At 36.9% G+C, this 9,065-nt stretch overlaps 1 long non-coding RNA gene across 1 annotated transcript; it reads left to right on the plus strand.

Moving 5' to 3' along the window:
* The first annotated feature begins 696 nt into the window (after positions 1–696).
* Positions 697–7,335, plus strand: LOC121666850. The gene is made up of 3 exons (XR_006016817.1): positions 697–709; positions 2,635–2,638; positions 7,242–7,335. It is a non-coding gene; the product is annotated as an uncharacterized LOC121666850 (long non-coding RNA).
* Positions 7,336–9,065: the final 1,730 nt, after the last annotated feature.

The following is a 9,065-nucleotide window of genomic DNA, read 5'->3' on the forward strand; positions in this document are numbered from 1 at the left end:
TTGTCCGTACACAGCTTGCTAGGTTTACTTTTCCTATCCATGATAAGTTTTGCCCTGGATTGTTCTTCAGGTGATATCTACATCTTTCTATGTAGGTGTTCATGTAGGTTTAGCAGATTGGGATCCTACTCCTGACTGGAACTTCCTGCCAGTATTGTGATAGAAATAAATACAATAGCAAAGTGAAATCATAAACTCCAAAATTTCCTTATAGCTATAGTATACAATTCTACATCTTGCCTATCTGATTCAGAAGGCAAAATCCCAGCAAAAGTCTGGATGGAAGCCATGAAATTAGAAAGCCATCTTTGTTTTGGCAAGTCACTGGGTATTTTTCTTCTTTGTGTATCCTCAGCCTCAGTTAGAATTTATAAGGAGTAGTGTAGAAAACATATCCAATAGTGAAATCTGACTGGACTGTGGAGTCATCTGAGATGAGAATGCCCTGACACCCATTGTGTGGTGTAACTCTTTAGGTGGGTCGTCCTATAACTTCCCAAGTGCTACATGTGATGCAAGTTCACAGCTTGACTATCCCTGTGGTGGACAATGCAACAGATGCTCCTTCTACTGTAGGAAAATCAGTTTTGCTGTCTGGTATTATACATTTTTGCCCTTTAGATAGGCTACAGCTTCAGGAAACAACATCTCAACTGTCTTGGCACTAGGGGGAAGACTATTCCTGTTGGAAAAGCAAGGAGGAAAGCAGGTGCACATGTTCTAATAAATTAGATGGTGTCTGTAAAATTTCATAGTCCTAAAATGCAGTCTTGTACACTGTCAAATTGTTGACATGGTTTGCCTTGTACTAAATAACATTTCTTGAGCAACTCTCAAACAACAGCCACAAAATGAAATTGGACGACCTACCCAGCCCAAGATGATTAGCAGACTTCTGCTTTGGACTACAAGCAGCTCTGTGAATCCCTTCCTTAGTAGTTCCTGCTTGATTTGCTTTTTAGTTTTTATGTTTTGCCAGATATAGCAAGAACAAGCTTGACTTTAAGTGACATCATTCATTGCAAAGTGAAGGTGGGTTTAAAATTATTTCTCCTTTTGTTTTGAACCAAAATTGGGTAGTATTATCCTTGAAATACTTGGGGAATATTTATCTAGAATAGCACAGCGTGGCAGTATAGCATCTAAGGGTGTCAACTTGCCTCAGTGTAAACCTCTGCATTCAATATAGTAAGAAGTCAGAAGTCTTATGCCCAAGCTGTGGTCCTATTGTGCTTCTCAGCTATGTTCTGCAACTCACACTCAAATCCATCCAAAATTTTGGTTTAGAATGGCACCCAGCTGCACATGATCCCCTCCTGAACCTTGGTGGGTTTTTTGTTTATTTGGTTGTTTGGTTGTTTTGGATTTTTTTCTTTTACTCATGAGAAAAACCAAATCAACACAATAATGCAGAGTGAAAAAGAGACATGATAGTTTTCCTGTCCTGAACAGTCACCAGAGTCACTGGTTGTGCCATGCAGCAACTTTTGTCCTCAAAAAGGAATAGATATTGCAATGCAAAGACAAGCCTTGCTCACCTCTTCCCTAAGCAAGCAAGCTGTACATTGTAGAATTTTGGATTCATGAAGCATAATAATATTAGTTATGAGAATTAATCTCAAGGGAAGAATGACAAAGACCTCAAGTAAAATGGTTGAGGGTAATGTTGGTGTAAAAAAGACAAGTGAGTATGTACTAACAGTACATTTAGTTGATATTACAATATGGAAAAATAATGTATTTTTGTTTAATGTACTGACTTCCTATTGATGTGATGAGGATTTGAGCATAGTTAGTTTACTGAATGTCCTGGTAAAACAAAGATGAATAAAATTAAAATAAAGAACGTATAAATTGTAAAACAGAAAAAAAAATGGAATAGACAGAATCTTTCAGAGTCCCATGAGCTGTTCTTAAAACATTTTTTCTCTAAGAATTACTCTTTTACTTATGTCTTTCCCTGACAACATTTTGCTTTTTATCTCATTTTAATAAAAAGATAGGATTTGAGAGCATCTCAGAATCCAGCATCTCAGCCTCTGCCTTTGTTGTTTAAAATACAAAAAGAAAGGAAAAAAAGAAGAGCCAAAATCCAAGCCCAAAGCCTTTCAAGGAAACCTGATCAATGTGTGTTTGGGCCTCCGCTTTATGATTCAAAGCTTTTTCAACAGCCATTAAAATCAGGAATCTTGATCATCCATTCAAAAAAAAAAAGCCATCGTAGCAGGACTCCAGTGCAATAACAGAGAACAATACTTTATCTGATGCTATCTGTTGTGAAGTGGAGGTTTAACAACAATAGGAAAAGGTGCTACCCCCAGGCTTTCCCTGAGCCAGTGTGTGCCTCTTTTCTCTTCACTCCTCTTGCAGAAGACTTGAAAGCAGGAACATTCCCAAGAGGTCAAGTGTTGGGCTATTGAGGCTATAAAGATCTTGTGACTTCTCAGAAAGCCCTCTCCAGGCCATGTGCCACAAGCAAAGGAGAAGAATGAAGACACAAAGACTCTGCAGTGTAGAAACATGCTGGAGGGATGGAATTGAGTTGGTAGGGAATTGCCTAGAAGGAAGGGATGCTTATTCTTCAGATACCAAAGACACGTTACCAAGGCTGCCCAGCTGAGAGTTTTGTAGCAGGGCTGTACAGGATTACTTCAATATTTATAAATGCTTTGGAAGGAATGTATTGTTTCTTTTGCGAGGTTTTGAATGAAGATAGTGAAAATTGTTATTTAGTCTGGGAAAACAGACAGAATCGTGTTTAGATGGTCTGGTAGGTAAATTTTATTTACAGGAGAGAAAAAAACCCCCACCGTGTGGGAAAACCCTGCCTTTTCCATGTTGGCTTTGGACTACACTTGTTTGCACTTTCAATTTGTTACTTTTACTCTCATGTTAATAATATGGAAGGAAATGTTTTATCCCAATGTCTGCTTTCTTAGTATTTGATCCTAAAAGCTACACTTTTATGTGGTAAGAAGTGGCAAATGTTTTTTCCAGATCTTAGGAGAAAATGAGACCCCTTTTGGCCATCTAAAATTTTGAAAACACTTGCTTTCACCATGATGAAAAAATGCAGGTACATATGGAGCAGAGATATTACACTGCTTAATTAAATTATTTTATTTCTGGTCATAATAATTATTTGCTGGAGGCAGACAGAATTAGGGGTAGCTGTTGACCAAAGGTCTGTATTAAGATCTGAATTTCCGAAATGTTGCTGTTCTGTGACATATGACAGGGAATAGAGCAGAATTAGTAGATTATCTCTACGAGTTCTTTCCTGATAAGCAGGGACTCTTTTAAAAATTAAGCATGTCAATACACTGTTCAAAGCATATAGGCAGTCCCATCTGCTGGGAGAAGAGATCTTTGGAAATATTTTTGTATTATCTCTGATGTTTGAGCACACTTTAGGAAAGGAGCCTCCAAAAGTTATAAAATTATGGGTTCATTAGCCATACTAACTGTCAACAAAGGGTAAGTGATTTGTTTGAACAATCAAACACTACACTAATTAGCATTATAATACAACATTCAGGAAGTCTTCAAGTCCTATAAATATGTGTAAGACATGAGAAATTGGTCTTTTGGGGCTGATTCGATAATAGAACAGTCCAGATAATTAAGTTTGTGCAGTAAATGAAATACAATATAAAAGGATTGGGTTGTAACATATTCAGTCTTCAGTGGTGTAGACTGGTGTCTGCCTGAAGGGCTATTGATAATCCAGCATGACATACAGGAAATCTCTGAAGTAAAATTTAAAGATAGAAAGTTCAGGTAAGACAACATCACATTTTCCCTTAAAAAAATGAGGAAAGGATGAAACCAAAGTTTCAGTATGAAAAAGATGTTGCCTAGATCCACTTTCCCACTGGAAAAACTGAAAAGAAAAAAAAATTTTAAAAAAAGTCAAATTGGTAATGCTATGTGCAAGCAGTAAACAATTTTAGCAAACATATTTATCTTCAATTGCTTTTCTAAGAATGAAAATAATGTGCTGTTTTATACAGATGAAACAAGCATAGAAACATCTGTATTCATATATTTATAATAATTTTATTGTATATAATTTATTATATATTATTTATGTAATTTAAAATATTTATTGATAGTGCAAAAAACCAAAACATTTATTGCTAATATTTTTCACATTTGCTCACTCAGACAGTGAAGAAAATTCAATATAAGGAGAATACAGGATGGTCATAAAAGTGAAAAAAATTCTAATTCACTCGAAATAATGCACTTTATTTCATGTGAATTATGTTGCCCGAAATAAAGAAGGAGTTCAGCCCAACTGGACTTTATATTTTGCATTACACTCCACTGCTCCATAGGATGGTTAAGTCCATATTTTATGTTCACACAAAATAGGATTCTCAAATGATAAAGTAACATTTCCAACTCATAGCACACAGGACAGAAATGACGAACAAATTGAATAATATAATTTTCTTGCTACAACAAATATTGTTTACATTTATTCCTATGTAAATTTTAGCTTTCACTGTCCCACTGAAATATTTGGCAGAAATTGTTTGACCTTGGAGGAAACAATCCTCTCAGGAGTTGTGTGATCAGGTTTACAGGGCAGAGAACCATAATTTCTTCGTTACAGTTTTGATAAGGATCTTTGTGGTTTTTTTCCAAGCTGCTTCATTTTGATCTCAATGCAGCTGAGCAGCACAGTTACTCAAGCAAAAGGTACCAGGGTAAAATTTAAAGATCCTTGAAGATGGCTAAACAGAGCTGACACAGGAGCTGCTGAAATGCTCGATGGGAGCAGGATTGTAGGCATGAAAGAGATCTAAGGGAGGAAGTTCTTAGAGAGTTTCCTTCCTCATATTTATGTCCCAAGAGTTTTGCTCATTATTCAGTTCTCAGAGGCAATCTAATCACTGTTGGCATCACTTAGCACTTCTGGGTTCAGTTCCCCAGTCTGCCACTTGCACTTAGAGTAGTTTTCTCTGGTCTCCTAGTTTATTTATTTTAAATAAAACCTGTTTTGTTATTCATTCTGTTCACTTGAATTGAGTAACATTAATTTATTTAAAACATTTACATAAAAAATAAACATTATATATGTAGGAAGCTACCTATTTAATTTTATGTAAAATAGCATAATATATTCTTCTCAATATATTATCTACTTATAAAGTACATAGACAACTGCAAAGAAAATTACACACATATTTATGTAAACAGATGTATGTGTCTAGCTTATTTGAAATTAAATTGGTACTTGTGAACAGACAAAAAAGTCACTTCTGACATTATGGTTAAAGTCATCTAATCTTCACTTCTTTCTTCCTCATTGAGTTGTGTTTTTTAAATTGTCCAATTTTCTCTAAGTAAAGACTTTCAGTGAGGAAATGTCTTGCCAGTCTCCAAATTAGGGGCGAATTTCCTTCTCAACTTGTTTGATTAAAAGAACCATTGGCCTTACCTCCGTTAGAGTAAAATGTATTTGTCCCAGATGTGTATGTAAATGTATTATGCATTCAATATTTCTCGTCAGGCAACTTGAGATTTTGAGGACGCGATTTTTAAAGTGTCTCTCCCCAGATGTTCTTTGTGCTCATTCTTACATTTCTCTATCTTTAAACATTTTACTTTACCTGTTTCCATGAGGATTCCATTCACAGGAAACTTTGAAAGCTTTGTACCAGTCCTCCTGTTGTATAGGATGCAAGGGGACCCTGGCGTCTCAGCCAGCATCCCTGCCGTGAGCCATTTATTGCAACAAAACCTGCTGTGTGCATGACACGGCTCATCATCAGTCAGTCCTGGTGTAGAAGATGTCAGATCCACTGCTGGGGAACAAAGATAATTTGGACTTTGTTTTTTGAAATGGAAAGATGTCAGGGGCTGCAAACAAAGTCATCTGTAAATTGGTTGATGATTTTCTACTTTTTTTCACAGTAAATCCCTGCTCTGATCCTCTCCTTTTTTTCCCTAATTTTGCCTTTGAAAGGCAAGCTTATTTTATCCAATCTGGACCTTTTAGTTTACCCTCACATTTTAAATTTTAAAATATTGTATGCATTTGAATTCCTGTTCTGGTGTGTAATGCTTTTTTTCATGATGCTGTAATTGAAAGGGCTGAGAAATGAGTGCTATAGAAATTGGAAATATTTTTAGAGAAGTTTACAGTAAACGATAAGCCTGCCCGACACTGTCATATATCTTTTAAAGTTTTGGCCTAACTTTTGACAACTTCAGCACTAATGTTGGCAAGAACACAGCTGCATGTTCTGATAGGAGAACATCAGTTTGATCTTTAGTTTGGGTGGGAATAATTGTACATGCTATTCAAACGTTCTTTCTCATTTCTTTTTCTTCGTGAGTTTTATGTAAAATCTTTGGTTATTGGTGTGTGAGTTTATTGTTTTATCCTTTATTACTGCACTATTTCTGAATCTTTTTCCCCTTAAATATACTACTAAGGAAAATTGAGACTTATCTGTCACTGAGAATTTAGGCATGATATATAGCTCTTTGCATTTAACTTTGGAGGGATTGTATTCTGGAGATAAAGATGGGAAGTACAATAAGACCCCATATTTACAGTAAGCATTTTTGAGGCAGGAAAATAAACCACCATCTTGCAAGCATGTGCATGACTCATTTAACTGCAAGTAGCATTTACTTTCATTTACTTTAAACACATGCTTAAAATTAAGCATGATCGTAAGTGTTGAAGAATCATCACCTCCACAGATAAAAGGGAAAGTGAGACATGTAAGTTATTTGCATTCAGCTAAAGCATTCAATATGGAGTCTCATGAAAATTGGACTAAAAAATTAATTCAGTTTGGTTTGAATATACATGGTCTTCTGTGTTTTGAAGAGTGTTCAAAGGAGCTTGGTAAACAGTTAAGTAGCAAGTATCAAACTAGGTTAAAGTGTCTAGTGAGGTACCACAGGGATCTCTATTAGGTTTTATTTATTTAAGTGTCTTTAAAAATCAGAAGAGGGTTTCAGTTAGTGAGGCATATAAAATGAACATTAATGACCACAGATTAATTAAATTGGAAATTTAATGCTAAATTGGAAAGAAGGTGCAAACAATAGAGGAAAAATAAAGAGAGGGAATCTTATGGACAGGACAAAATAAACTGAGGATCAGTCTGAGAAAACTGATACAAGTGGGGAAAAATATTGCAATGCCAAAGGCAGATATTCTATAGGAGGACGAAAAAAATGATGCAGAGAGTCTTAAGAATGACAGTGAGTAGCTGTAAGAGACGGTCCGAAAATCCCTCATCTGCCTCACGATCATCGCCAAAGACAGAGACTGAACACAGCAGTCCTGGCCTGGCTGAGGTGGGATTGTCTGCCAAGTGTTGCCTACAGGTGTGCCCACTGGGAACTGGTACACATTCCTGAGGAAAATTAGTGCAGGTCACAATGGACTGCGCCGTTCTTGCTGCCCAGGCGGGAAGGACTGCGCCGAAGCGGAAAGGAATGACCTGTCCTGTACACCTCTCCGGTACACCTGTCTTGTACGTCTGTCCTGTACCTGCTTCCCAAAGCAACGGACCCCATAACAACGGCTGTAGATTTCCCAACCTCTTGGCCAGTTGCCCCTCGCTTCTGAAAAGGACTATAAAGGGACCTTCTAAAATAACCAAGTAGGAGATCTCCCCACGGAAAGAAGACGAATCTATTGGCAGAAGACCACGAGGACTTCGTCTCATCCGTTGGTAGCTATTGCCCTTCTTTTTCCCCCCTCTCTACTTTGTTTCTCTCTCTCTCTCTCTCTCTCTTACTCTCTTTTATTGCATTACTGTGTTGTGGGCACTTAATAAAGGTGCACTGTTTTGATTAAAACTGAAATCTCTGTGTCCTTTTACACTCTGAGATCGATAAACGAACCATCACGACCCCTGCTTGCATTAGCGGATCGTGACAGTAGCACAAGGCTCCACATAACTTCTTAGTATATCTGTGTTGAGAAAGTATTATGCCATTGGGCTGTTTTGGGCACCACCCTATGATATTTTGTTCCTATATTGAAATATTTTTATTGAAATAAATTGATTGGTTCATTTAATGGATTTCAAGATACAAAAGCACTGTCTCAGAATGCTGGAAGAAACAAAAATTAGATATGCAAGTAGTTACCTTGAGACCACCTGAAGACAGAATGGATTTTACTTTGGACAGTAGAAAAGATATTATCTATAGGTAAAAAGGATGAAAGTAGAAGAAGATCTGACATGGATTCCTTTTTAGGGTGGAAGTATGTGTGTTTGGGCAGGGTGAGGGACTATGAGGAATGATGCTAGCTGACTGAGAGTCTTATCTTACCAAAAAAAGCCCTAAACGTTTATTGCTATCAGCAATTTCCTTGACAAAGGACAAACCCTTGTAACAAGCCATACATTTTTTGACTCTGACTCCCATGTTTCTACAACACAAATCATTGCTACACATAAAATGCCAGTGAGGAGTCTAGGTGCCAGGTTTATGTGGTTCTACAGTCTGCTAGGAGACAGGATATTCTAAATTTCATTAATTTTTCTTTGTTAGTCAGCCATGTGTTCTATAGCACTTGTAGCTTTAGCGCTGGCTGGGCATACACAGAGGTGATCCTTGCAAACTTTGAAAACTCTTTGAAAGTTTGTTTTCCTTATTATGTAGCTTTGGGGCACAAGACACTGAACATTTCAACATGAAAGTTAAAAGGGGAACTCATTTGTTATTTTCTGCGTCTTACTGATGTCCGTTCCTTCCATAGGCCCCTCTGATTTATCATCCTAAAGCTACAGAATGGCTGTAGTTGATGTTCTGTCAAAGTTGCAAAGAGAATAGCTTACAGCTGTGCATGAGTTGTATTGAAAAAACCCAACATCCTATGATTTTACTTGTTCCTTTCTAGTTGCAGTTTAGTAGCCTGGGCAAATCATGAGGTTTTTTGTCTCAAACATAATGTGTGCAAAGGAGTATATAGAATTGATGGTTTATACAAGACAGTTAAAGCATAACTTATGAGCGGTAATGCACCTAATGTTATCTATTAGCTCTGTGTCTACTACCTAACGCTCTTATTTTCTTTC

The sequence above is a fragment of the Corvus kubaryi genome, unplaced genomic scaffold (genome assembly GCF_017639235.1).
Source record: "Corvus kubaryi isolate FWS band 111438036 unplaced genomic scaffold, C.kubaryi_AGA036_p1.0 133, whole genome shotgun sequence".
Classification (NCBI taxonomy): domain Eukaryota; kingdom Metazoa; phylum Chordata; class Aves; order Passeriformes; family Corvidae; genus Corvus; species Corvus kubaryi.